This window comes from Gekko japonicus, unplaced genomic scaffold (assembly GCF_001447785.1).
Source record: "Gekko japonicus isolate JY-2015 unplaced genomic scaffold, Gekko_japonicus_V1.1 scaffold3, whole genome shotgun sequence".
Taxonomy (NCBI): domain Eukaryota; kingdom Metazoa; phylum Chordata; class Lepidosauria; order Squamata; family Gekkonidae; genus Gekko; species Gekko japonicus.
In genome coordinates, this window is record NW_015170887.1 from 1,568,062 (window position 1) to 1,579,690 (window position 11,629).

The window sequence follows — 11,629 nt, forward strand, 5'->3', positions numbered from 1 at the left end:
CGTTCGGCGAATTGATTGATCAAGCACGGCTATATAGTCATTCACGATACTGCCTGCAGAGCTTCGATTCTCTCCACATATATCCCCCCCCCTGATCATGAATAAATGGTATGTTCCTCATTATACACGCTCGCTTAATACCGCGCTTGAGCAACCAGGGGGGATATAAGGAGTCTTCGGAATGAGGAAGTAGATGGCTTTTAAAAAACCCAACAACCTGATTGCAAGAGCAGGCGGGGAGGAGAGGGGCGGAATCGAGAAACTTCGGTTTCTTGCAATCAGAAAGGAAACGAAGCAAGCTAATGGGGAAATTAATCGGGGGGGGGGAATCCTCGGCCCGCCCCCAAATTTAACCGAAGTGATTGGATTTCGTAGAATGAAATTGGACCGGGGATGTTGGCGTTCCCTATTTTGCCCTTACTCTGTTGTCAAGCGTGACGCCAGACCGAACCCGATCCCGCTGCTTCACTTCAGGCACGCACTATGTGGCCGCCATGCACCTGAGCATGCATGCTCAGGAGGCTCTCTGCTTCCCTTCCCTCTGTCGAGGGAGCTACGCCAACCCAGAAACCTCGCGTAGGCCCTGATGCTTCCCTAGGCCGGGCGAGCCCCCACCCCCCTCTCTTTCCTAGGGTTGTCCTGAGGGTAAAAAGGGAGAGCCGCAGGGATGTTTCCCCCGAGCTCTTGGGAAGAATTGGATGCCATAAACCCTCCGGCCTGGAGAGCTGAGGACGGCTGCCCGGAGGGCAAGCAAAGCGCCCTCGGCTTTCCGCACCCAGGAGGGCTCCCCTCGGGGCCACTGCCGAGGTCCCTAGGGAAAGGGGTCCGGGCCACTGCTGCTGTTTGGTGTGGCTTCGTATGACACAGGCTTTTACACCTAGTGACAAAACTCCTCGAGATGGCTTGAGCTCCTGCAATAACGGCGAATAACCTTTGCATTTGGATAGCTGGGTGTCGACGGTTCTGGAACTCCACCCAGCTCTAGTTTCCTAATCGTCCTGAGCCTTGCTGGACCAGACAAGTGGAGCATCTCGCCTTGCTCTCTCTGCGCTCACTCAAAGGACTACAAGCAGGCCATGCTGGTGATTGTTGTTTGTCCCCAGCATCTCAGTTTGGTGTAGTGGTTAAGTGCAGGACTCTGATCTGGGAGAACCGGGTTTGATTCCCCACTCCTCCACTCGCACCTGCTGGATGACCTTGGGCAAACCATAGTTCTGGCACAGCTGTTCTTGAAAAAAGAGCAGTTTCTGTCAGAGCTCTCTCAGCCCCACCTAGCACACAGGTAGGTTGTGGGGAGGGGAAGGAGTTTGTAAGCCGCTCTGAGACTCCTTTGGGTAGTGAAGGACGGGGTATAAATCCAATCTTCTCTCCTCTTCCGCCTGGTTCTTTCAGGTCTACTGCCTCTAAACATGGAGGCTCCATTTGGCTAACCTGCCTAGTGTTGGCAGAGCTGCGCTAACAAGTGCCTTATGGTGGGAGAATGTTGTAGAGATTGTGAACCTTTGCAAAACATCGCAAGAGGTTGCGTCCATTTTCCTTATGTTGATTCCGATATTTCCGAGGTACACCAGCCTGCGAATTTTTTCCACCCACCGGGAAATAGGTCCTACTGTGTTCAACGGCGCTTACTCACAAGTAATCATGTAGGACGACGGGCCCGGTCCGAGAATCGTGTCCCTATCTGATTTCCCAAAGTGGTCTAGATCTCAACAAAGGAGGGGTGGTATGGGAGCGTGACAAACGCGCTAAAGAAAAAAACAGTGCGCTGAAAACCGGGAGCACGGAGGTTTGCGTGGAGATGTTTCCGATGGGCACCGGGGTGGGAATCAAAGCAATGGGTAGTCAGAGGAGCTGTCGAGCGGTGGGCTGGAGAGCAGTGGAAACAGTCCGCTGGCATTAATGGAGCTGGGACTGAACCAAACCTCCACTTCGGAAGGAATGCCAGACGGAGCTTTCCTGAACTCTTTCCAAGCGCCGGTTTTCATTCTGGTTGTGCTAAATGCTTATGACTAGTGCTGGAAAATAGAGCCCTTCCCTTGATCTCACTGAAGGTTTTTTGTTTTTTTTTAAGCAAGCCGTAGAATTACGCCAATTTGTTTCCATTGCCAACAGAAGCCCTTGAGTAATGCGAAACAATATAAAGTTCCCACGAAAACTTCATTGAGAAGAAACGCACTCCAGAGCCCTCCCCCCCCCCACTGCGGCATTCATCACCAGCTTGGTAAGATTCTCACAATGTCAGCAAAACACAGGAGATCCTGGGAAAGGGGGGGGGGGGGCGGGGGGGGGGGGAGACCCAGCGATATCGGCCACGCTGCTTTACAACGACCCTCTCTCTTCCTTTCTGCCGGTTAATCCGTCGGCAATTCTTGGCTCGTTGCTTGAAAGGCTGATTCTATCACCGCTGGCCCAATTCCTTTTTGCTTTCCAGTGCTGATCTTCCCGTTCTGCATGACAAACAGATGTCGGATCGTCTGCCCGGTTTGTCACGAGCTAATCCTATTTTTGACGGGGGAACTCTATATTTCACACCTATAGGCAGCCAGAACATTTGATTTTGTTTCTCACTGAATTCTACCCCCTCCCATCCCGCTATCACACGCATACCTGTATATATGACACCCGGTTGGTAAAATCCAGTAAATGTTAAGATTTTTTCTCGCTCTTATGAATGGGGGGGGGGAGTATTTAACTGTGGACGGTGTAGGAACTAGATTTCCCTTCTGGAGTGCCATATAAATCGTTATGGAGTTACCCTCTCCAAAAAACACCCACCCATTTTAATTGCTGCGCCCCCCCCCCATAACAGATTTTGTATATGGAAGGATATCCTGTTACACACCGATGCAGCTGAAACTTTCTGTTTGAGTAATATATCTCGTGCTTTTGGAGTGTGGTATAGAGCTTTGTAAATATTTAAATCGCTTCACGTGCTATCAGCCTGATAATCCTTCCAAATTGCCCTGCAAAATCGACCAGTGGTGGAAAGTGCCATCAGGTTGCAGCCGATTTCAGGCGACCCAGTAGGGTTTTCAAGGCAAGAGACGTTCAGAGGGTGGTTTGCCATTGCCTGTCTCTGCCTGGAGACCTGGACTTCCTCGGCGGTCTCTCATCCAAGGGCTAACTAGAGCCGACCCTACTTAGTTTTACCAGATCTGAGGCGGTCGAGCTAGCTGGGCCATCCGGATCAGGACACTAATCGCTCCTCCAATCTCCTTTCTGCAGCTGCGGAAAGGGGCAGGGCAGGGGACTGTGTGAAGGACGAAGAGGTCCCCTCAGCCAACATGTCCTTGGGTTCTTGCTCATCTGAAGCGGGACTTCCTGCTTCACAGGCCAGCTCGCATTCTTAGCCCCCCCACACTAAAACTTTCCAAAACTGGTCTGACCTCATACTCTTGAAAACGCTGCGGAAATACCAATCCCCCACCCCCACCCGCGAGTGGTGGAATTTGCCCCTACCTGACCCCCGGGGTTCAGGCGGGGGAACGTTTTTGGGGGGGGGCATGCGAGCGTGGCAGCTGCTGCTGACAGAGCCCCTAACTACAGCTGGGGGAGCCAGAATGCCCTCTCGCCTGTGATGTCCTAGCGGACATCAGACGGGAGAGGTGGAATTTGCCCCTACCAGTCCAAGGCCATAACCCCGGGGTTCAGGGAGGCGGAGGAACGTTTCGCGCCCCCCCCCCCGCAAGCGTGGCAGCTGCTGACATCACACGCGAGAGGTGGAATTTGCCCCTACCAGTCCAAGCCCGGGGCTCAGGGAGGCTGGAACGTTTCGCCCCCGTGGGCGTGGGTGGCCATAACTTTTTAAAGAGCCCCTAACTGCAGCTGGGGGAGCCAGAATGACCTCTCGCGTGTGATGTCCGAGCGGCGTTTCCGCTCCCACATCAAACGGGAGAGGTGGAATTTGCCCCTACCAGTCCAAGGCCACCACCCCGGGGCTCAGGGAGGCGGGGGAACGTTCCCCCCGCTGGCGTGGCAGCTGCCGCCGACAGCAGCGGAGGTCATAACTTTTTAAAGAGCCCCTAACTACAGCTGGGGGCAACCTGCCATTTCCAAACCTGCACACGCTGCGGGTAAAAATGGCCCCTTCCCTTCCCTTCCTTTCCCTCTCCAGAGCCCGAGCCAGGAGCCGCGGCACTTGCTCCCCCTGCGCCTTTGCGACACGGGGCCTGTGGAAAATTTCGGAGCGCTGGGCCGTGAACGGTCTGGCTGGCTGGAGGCCGCTCGCTCTCCTTCCCCGCTCGCTTCCGCTAAGGCCTTGGCGGGCTGCCCGCCGCGGCGCTGAAGGATTCTGGGAAAAACACTGAAAGGCTCCCCGGCCCAAAGCGCCTGCATTAAGTAGGCCTGACAGCTCCGCTCCTTCCCCACTTGGCAGCGGTTCAAAGTGCTCTTTCATTTGAAAGGCTGGAAGGCTGCCATGTGCAATGCAGATTTGCTGTGCCTGCTCTCATAAGGAACTGATAAATGCCGTTGCCGTTGCCATGACGACGTGAGGCTATCAGAGCGGCCTTGTGATCTGCAGCCTCGCCGCTCTGCAGGGTTTTTTCCCCCGTCTTCCCTTCGCTCCCCCCCCTTCTTCCTGAGATGGTAAAATTAAAAAAAACCCACTCTGCAAAAGAGGTTAACCCTTGCCATGCAGAACAGCAAGGAGGAAACGGCGAAGGGCGGCTTGGAAAAGGCCGGTGGAGCCTCTCCAACACGATGAGCGCGGCACACCACCAGACCGCCAACTCAGGGCTGTTTGGGGAAGGGCTGGGCAGGGTTTGGCTAGGCTTTTTGTTGAGTGAGTGAGCGAGCGAGCGCTGGAAAGGAGGAGAAGGGGAAGCCCTCGTCTGCTCCTCCTTCTCCTCTACCCCGCCTCTCCGGCCCCGTCCCAGTTTGTTGTGGTCGATTTCAATGGAGTTTCGAGCTCTGCACCTCCCGCGATTTCCATGCCTGGCTCACCACAGACGTCGAGGAGGCGTTTCCCAACCTAACTGAGCCTTTTAAAGCCTGGTTTTAAATCCCGCTTGAATTCCTTGAGGTAGCCACCAATGTTTTTTTTAATTCAATTTTTTAATTATTTTTTAACGTGCACAATAAAGGTAGCCACCAATGTTGACTTGGTACTCGAACATGTAGGGAATAGAGAGACCTTTCTCATCTGTACAGAATACACTTGGTAAGGTGGAAAGATTTGGAACCAAAACAGGGGGGGAGTTAAGTTGCTAGACCTCGTGGTTACAATGAGAGATAAAGGCATGATTTGTGGCCATGATTGACAAGCAGCCCTAGTCTTGGAGCTTGTAAATCACTACCACTCTCCCCCAACTATAGACTGCATATAGGCTCTGCTGCATATAATAGACTTGTCTGTGCCCTTTTGGAATGTAAAAGCTTTGTATTTACTGTCTCCTATACATTCCCTATTGGATCAACATCTTTTCAGAGAATCCCATCTCTCTCCTCTTCACTATTAGAGATGCAAAAAGCTCTCAGGTACATTCTGCATCTTGCTAACAACAGTTTCATTGGGAGGAGGGGTCAGCTACGTACCCACAATGGGGAATGGGTGCCAGTTTGGGCAGTGGTCTGGAGGAAAGAAAGATGTCCTTAACTACAGTTTTAGAGTAAGATTGCTAGTGTTTTCTGTCTGCCTGCCTCTTTTCAGAAAGGGAGGGACAGTGGAAGGCACCTCTGTTTTGCATGCAGAAGGTCCTAAATTCAATCCCAGACATCTCTGGTTAAATGAAACAGGCAGTACCCGGTTTCCCCGAAAATAAGACCTACCCCAAAAATAAGCCCTAGCAGGATTTCTATGCATTTGTGGTATAAGCCCTAGTGTGTCTTCTTGAGAAAAAATAAATATAAGACAGTGTCTTATTTTCAGGGAAACACAGTAGGTAATGTGAAAGACCTCTCCATGAGACCCTGGAGAGCTGCTGGGATTCTGAGTAGACAACAGTGACCTTAATGAACCAATGGTTTAATTCATGATAAGGCAGCTTCTTGTGTTCGTATGCACTCTGAAGATCACAATACAGTGGTCAGCTGCTGCCTATGTGTCCCATGTATGCACTCTGAATATCACACAGTGGTCAGCTGCTGCCTATGTGTCCCACACTTCTATCTGTGCGGGACCAATAGACTCTGAATACTACACAGACTAATGAATAAAATAAGTAGGTCAAATAATCAATTATATTGAGCCATCCAGGCCTGCAAACTTGTTGAACTCTTTGTAGACCAGTTCTGAACATCTTTGTATAACAACACAGGGCTTTAGACATAAGACTTCGGTGTTGATAACTCTCTCAACACAGTCCTATGGACTGCCATGCAAGACACGAACCCAAGAGATTCCGATACAAGGTTCCTTCCCTTCCATATAGCTTGCATTGTTGCAAGCTATGGTGTTGCAAGTCAATATAACATAAATCAGCTAATGGGCAGAGAAAGGGTGTGGCACAAGCAGGACAGGAGTAACAACATGAAGTCTGATCTATGTCAGCATTTCCAGGGCACCCCCTTATCTCACTGCGACCTCAAAGCATGAGTCCTGGCTCACAAGGAAGTAGTAATGAGTGACATGCCTGCAACCTAAACAGACTGCAGATACAGGCTATGGATAGAAAACTGATCAGTTTGCACCAGCTTGTATACCATAGCACCATTTAGACCGCCGCTCTGTTGAAAAGAGATCATCTAACCTATGCTATGGATTGTACCATTCATAATGTTTGTTTTTAGCCTAGACAGTCTCAATTGATTGGGCCCTGGGAGATTTGTGTCCTTTCTAATGTCACATCAATACCTCTCCAGCCAATCAAGAGCAGCTTTTTTGGTGGTTGTCTCCACACACTGAGGGTACTAATGCAGAGATTTCAGAGCCTGCTCCCCTTCCAGAGAGCTTGTGAAACCCAAGGCCAAGGGCTGCTTCTCACATTCCATTTTTGTGCTTGGGAATCAGTTCCTGCATACCAAAATGCACATGCTAGCTTTTGCCTGCAAAATACACACAAGGTGCAAGCATTCAGTGTGATTGTGAGAGACGATAAAGCTTTTTGCTGAAGCCCCTGGGAGTTTTGTATCAGTTTGCTTCAGAATGTGCCACTCTTCTGAATGGCTTTTTAACAAGTTCCTGAAAGTTTCTCCTGTGCCAGATTTGAGTCTTGAGAACAAGGCCACACTTCCACCCTGGCTGTTTGATCTGGCTCTGATGCTAAGGGAAGTAGAGCATATTCCTCTTCTCCACATGGCATTGTGGCACTCTCATGCACCTTCTACTTTCCCCCTGTCTTTTCCGTAGTCTTTCCTAAACCTGATTTACTACAATCTTTTGGGAAAGATCACAGCAAACCTGAGAATGCTGCAGAGGTGGATGAGAAAGTCTGGATCTTTCTCTTTCTTGCCCACATTGACACCATTTTCCCTGCACAAAAAGACAGCAAAGACAGCAATTTTCTTCCTGTTTTTTGAAGGCCCTGCTGTTGCCTACAGCAGGGCCTTCAAAAAGCAAGAAAATTGGTAAAATCAATACCAACTGTTTAAACCCCCCCTCCCTTTGGTAGTATGGGGGAGTTGCCACTGCAGAGGACTGGGGAAAGGACAAAGTGGAGAAACTGCCATGCGGAGGGCCCATGCCACTGTAGTCAAATATCAGCTGCACTGGCAACAAGGAAACCACAGAGGATTATCACTATGCGGCAGTAACCTAAATCAGAAAAGAGGGCAGAAAACACAAGCACAGTACTCTCAAATAGGGGAAGCTGCATCTCAAGACTTTGGGCAGAGAAACATTCCTCACATACAGATGCTATACTATGTATGATTTGGAATCAACTTTATCCAAGGCACAAATAATAACATCCGAGGGCTTGAAGCAGCTGCGATTTTATTGGAGGTGCACACTGGATACATGAAGTGGAAATCCTGTAACAATAATTTACAAAGCCATTTCCATATGGGAAGTGGAATCTCTGCTGTCAAAGGTTTTTCTTCATCCTGCTGCACTGAGTCAGAGAAGGTATTTCTTCACAACTGCATAGATTTTTTTAAGAGCCCCAAAAGAAAAAGGGGGGGAAAAAGGAGGAAGCAGCAATCCAGATTTTGTGAAGCTCCTTGTATTCAACTGTAATTTTGTTACCTGACTCTGGTTTCTTGCCTATGGTTGCCATGGCAATTCTGGCCTGCTCTATACAATCTGTCTCACTGGAATTTCCTGATTATTCAAAAACTCTTTGAAAAAAGGGGGGGGGAGACAACACCCTCTCCTCTTTCTTTATTCTTGTTACAGTAAGCGATTGCCCACAATTTCTATTAAAATCAGCTCAAAAGAACTTGTTTTTGCTCCACTCACCTAGAAAAAGAGATAGTGAGATAAACACAGACTTTGAAACATTCCCCTAAATATCCTTTTGTAGCTTGCCACAGAGCAAACTGGGAATGAGAAAAGAGCTGCTGGAAAGGCAACTGTGTGTATACAATTCCTGTACAGTAACAAGACACTTACTGAGTGGCTGGCTCTTCCAGCAAGTTTGCTTTTCCAGCAATTTTTTTGAGAGCCAGGAAAAAAATGTTTTTAAAGCTACTTTTCTTTCCTCTAACACACACACACACACACACACATTGGTGAGTGTGAGAAAGAGTGAGAATACAAGCTCAGAAAACCAAAGTCCATGTTTGCTAGCAAGATTGTTCAATTAAGAGAACAATGATCAGGGTGTCACTTCCAAAAAGTCATTGTTACAAATTACATACTGTTTGAAGGCTGGTATACCTCAACAACATATGTGGAGCACTGGCAACAAAACACACACTATGGTATTCACTGTGTGTGTTTGTAAAATAAGTAATTATTCCATGTGTCCATTCCACTTACAAAGTGTACATTGGGATTGCCCATCTCTTCATTCTCTGTGTAGCATTTTTTTTCTCCCCTGAATAAAGTCAGCCCTTTGTTGCTTCTGTTTTCGCTGCCTCTGTTTATTGTTCCCTCAGAACAGTAAATCTGGGGCTGTCGCAAGGCCATTTTGATTCAGCACCACAGAGTGGGAATCTGTTAAAGCATTCTGAGAGCAAGCCAGTGCAACCTTGACGTTTTCTTCCCAGCAACATATTGCTGCTTTCTGTGATCTCATCTGGACTGTTTGATGACATCAGCCCTGTGATCAGCAAGGCCAAAGACATGGGCCATCTATCAGGCAAGGGGAGGAAAATTGGAACGGAAAAAGTCACAAATCTTTTCAGTGTTTCTTCTTTTAATGCTCCATGAAATGATTGCTTATGCAGCTGAATCTCACATAAATAGGTCAAATGCTTTAAAATTAATCCATTCTCGGGGTCACCATATTCTACATATGGGTGTTTTTCCAAATATTCAGTCTCCGCAGACCCTTCCATGCTGGCTTGCTAGACCCAGGACCTGACTCTCCAGCTGTTCCTCTATACCTGGGCAATCCCTATTTTGTGGCACCCATCCCTGGAAAATAATCCACATTTTGCAGATGCCTCATCAAAATGATGTTTGTGTGATTGACTAGCATTGTTATTCTTCAGGGTTCACTGCCTTACCTCAGAAAGTCAAAAATCTGAGTGGGTGGGTGCCATTCTCTGGAGTACATGTAGGTACATGCATGCACAGGAACATTACAAAGTACACAGCTTCCCATTTCACACATTGCATTTGCGTAAACCATTGATAGCATATTGTATTATGTTTTTCTCCTGTAACTGAACAGCCATCACCCTTTTGGTTTTTAAATCAATGGACAACAATGCTATTGAAGGTTAAATGAACACAGGCAGCAATGAAAAGCCTTAGCAGTGTGTAACCGTGAGTGGTGTGCATTTGCAACCTGATCCTTGGAATGAGAATGAGAATTCCAAGGAGGGGTTCAGGAGAAGAGCATCTGCTTGGTATGCAGAAGGTCCCAGATTCAATCCTTGACATATTCACTTAAAAGGAACAGGTAGTAGGTGATATGAAAGACCTGTACATAAGATCTCTAACTTCACCATAAAATGCATACAGTGCTCTCCTGCAGCTGCCCGTTGCAGGGGGAAATTGGGATTGATGGCTCACTGACTTCCAGAGAAACTTGTTTGCCACCATTTCATTGAGGAATCCCAGATAAGCTTCTGAAGAACCTGAAGTCTTCCCAGTCTGCATTATGAAAGCCATTGCTCCTAACAGAATTCTGTTCACTCATTTCTAATATTTACACCCTGCCTTTCTAAAAAAATTCCAAAGAGTAAAAATGAGCAAGAATAGCAAAAAAAAAAGAACATACACACACACAAAAATGGAAAACAAACCTCCCCAGTAAACAATTACAATGGTAAAAACACTACAAACATAGTAAAACACACAAAAAAGGTAAAACATTTGCTGCCTTGATGGCCCCTTTTTGAGCAGAAAGGAGGCATATGAATGTTTTAAATAAATAAATAAAAATCAGCAGCTGTATCAATCAAAACATAGAGTGAACCACTCATTAAAGACACAAGAGGGGGGGGGAATTACCTGGCACCAAGAAACAAAATGGATGCCAGGTTACAAATGTCTCTAGGATGGCATTCCATCAGTGGGACACCCCCACAGTAAAGGGTCTGCCCCCAGCCAACCTCCATCTTACTTTTAAAAGAGGGGAAATCCAGCACAGGACCTAAAAGTGCAAGCTTTAAATCACCACCGGGCTCCTCTTGAAATGTGCAGCCTGCCTGTAACGGTGCTTCCATGGCATCATATCCGCTCCCTAGGGAGGAAATTGCCCACTGGAAAAGACGAAGTGGTCTGCCAGCTTCTACAAGGCAGCTCTGCTCTTGCTCTGTATGTGCCAGTTCTCCAAGACTGCCCCCCCCCCAAATCACACAGCCCAAATGCTTTGCTGCTGCTGTTGTTATTTTAAAGACCAGGTACATACTGCAGAGCCAGCCAGGTATGTTAGCTGCCTGAAAGCCTCTTTCAAAGCTGCAGTTTGGCAGTGCTGCCTGCCTCTGTCTTCACTGCTGTAGGTACTTTAACAATGCAAGGTTAGGCGTGGAAAAGCTCCAGTATCCCTGGCTCAGAGAAAGAGATGCTGAGAACAGCAGTTTTTACTGTAAAGAGTAACAAGGCTTTGGCTTTATTGGCAAGCATTCAGAATTTGAGGCCAAGGCCTCCTCCACCCAGCCCTGCATGAAACAGAGCCAATGGCTTGCAGAGGGGGGGGGAATTTATGAAACCCAACAGTAATATTCCTGTTGAGTGTTATCAGCATTTTGGCCTGGAAAAGGAGATGCAGGAATGAAAGAAGCCATAGAAGAATATGTTTGGCCACATCCAAAACCGCAGGCTTTCCTCCTCACAGATTCTGTTTTGGGAGGCAGGTTATGGAATGTTTCCCTCCTTTACGTCCCCCCTGTGTGGAAGATTTTGTCTTTTGAAAGCAGCAATCTGTATAAATTTGCTGTCTGCATACAGCCTGCTATGCATTGGCAAATGCATTTTTAGGCTAGCGAACTGATAAAAGGGAGGTATGCTCAGGAGACACTGGCAGACAGCAAAAAGGCACAGGAGAGCGATGACTGGCAGGCAGCAGCTCTCTACTCAGCCCACAGCAGGCAGACTGTGCTGATGTGAGTGAATGTAAGGGTTTTGGATCTAGTC